Source organism: Apodemus sylvaticus, chromosome 3, assembly GCF_947179515.1.
Source record: "Apodemus sylvaticus chromosome 3, mApoSyl1.1, whole genome shotgun sequence".
Classification (NCBI taxonomy): Eukaryota; Metazoa; Chordata; class Mammalia; order Rodentia; family Muridae; genus Apodemus; species Apodemus sylvaticus.
In genome coordinates this window covers 68,422,340-68,423,946 of record NC_067474.1, presented here as the reverse complement: position 1 = coordinate 68,423,946, position 1,607 = coordinate 68,422,340, and the positions used below count along the sequence as shown (strand labels likewise).

The 1,607-nt window shown below is 41.9% G+C and overlaps 1 non-coding gene across 1 annotated transcript; it reads right to left on the bottom strand.

The window, feature by feature from the left end:
• Positions 1–488: 488 nt before the first annotated feature.
• On the bottom strand, positions 489–625 carry LOC127681932 (small nucleolar RNA SNORA17). Its single transcript, XR_007977269.1, has one exon. It is a non-coding gene; the product is annotated as a small nucleolar RNA SNORA17 (small nucleolar RNA).
• Between the last annotated feature and the right edge of the window lie 982 nt (positions 626–1,607).

Here is a 1,607-nt window from a genome sequence, read left to right as displayed (position 1 = left end):
TCTCCACTATTTGCTTATCTTTCTTAGTGGTGCCCAGGGTCTCTGGGTGTTTGGATTTTGCTTTTTGTCTGTCATACTTATGTATTATGATGCATGCCCAAGGGTCATCTTGGGCATGGTCTCTCCACCTCCACCACCACCACCCCCCCCCCCGCCCCCCAGCCTACATGGTTATCTCAGTCTAGCTCCCTGTCCAGGCCCTATGGTGGCAGTCTGGTGGTCATCTTGAGCTAGCTCCTTGCCTGGCCTACCCCAGCAACCCCTGGTGAAGTTCTTCTGTCTCAAGTTCACTCATACCCCAGGCCTAGGTCCCAGGCAGGGTTCTTCTAGTTTTTGGTCTGCTCCTCATCCTGGGAGCCCATCTGGGCCTGCCTAGGGCTAGACAGATGGTCATCTCAGGCTAGCTCCCTGTCTGGGCCTGCCTGGGGCCGGACTGGGGGTCATCTCAGGCTCACTTTTTTGTTTTTTGTTTTTTGGTTTTTTTTGAGAATGTTAGGCTACTAATCATTCAGACGTTCACAGGTCAAAACACTGAACATAGACATATCCTCTCTCCCCTCTATGCCACCTACTGATGACACCCATGTGACACAGTGGCCACATCTGCAATGCCTCTAGAGGCAGTACCTGTTTGTTTTCTAATGGGAAAGCCAGAAAGAGTATAGATTTGGGAGGCAGGGGAGATTTGGGAGGATTGAGGAAGATGATATGATAATCAGAATATATTGTATGAAAAAAACAACTTTCAATTAAAAAAAGAAAAATATGAAGAAAGACAAAACTAAAATTTAATCACAGATGCTAAGAGGGTCTCTAAGTGGACATGGCTGGCAGAATGCCACGTTTACCAGTCTGGGAGTTTGGGAAGTCTTTGTTATAGGTGTTGATACTGGAGTTAACCATATAGAGACATCAAACAAAGTCATAGAAGTTGACTTACAATCCAGAGGAAGTGTGGTATAAAGGTAAAATCCGAGGATGGGAGTTCTGGTCTTAGAGCATAGTCCACCAGATTCACTTTTATCCTATTCCTCAATAGTCATATGTATATAGAGGAGGCTATAGATTTCCCAGGTTCATATTAAATGCTACCATGTAGAAACACATTTACGAAAATAAGTGCAAAGGAATCTATGTATTTGAAAGGTAATAGTAATATTTTTTTATTGAGTGTGTGTGTATGCATGTGTGAATTTCTGCACAGTGTATGCATTGCCCGTAAAGGTCAGAGCAGAGTGTCAGAGCCCCTGGATCTGGACCTACAGGTGGTTGTATGCTGGGAAACAAACCTTGATCTTCTTTAAGAGCAGAAAGTGCTCTTAACTGCTGGGCTATCTCTCCAGCCCACTAGGAGTTAAAAATAAACAAACAAAACAACCCCACAGAACTAATGACTCCACTTTATTTGTTTCTTATGCTAACCTTATTTTTTTTTAAATATTTGCCATGACAGTATATTGCCTAAATATAGACATTATTTATAAACTAAATCTCCCCAGGAGTTCATTAAAAATTAAAAATTATAATAATTATGTTAAAGGAAATTTATCAGGAGATTTAAATCTGCCTCCTCTTCTCAATTCCGGAAAGAAAACATAGAAACAAAA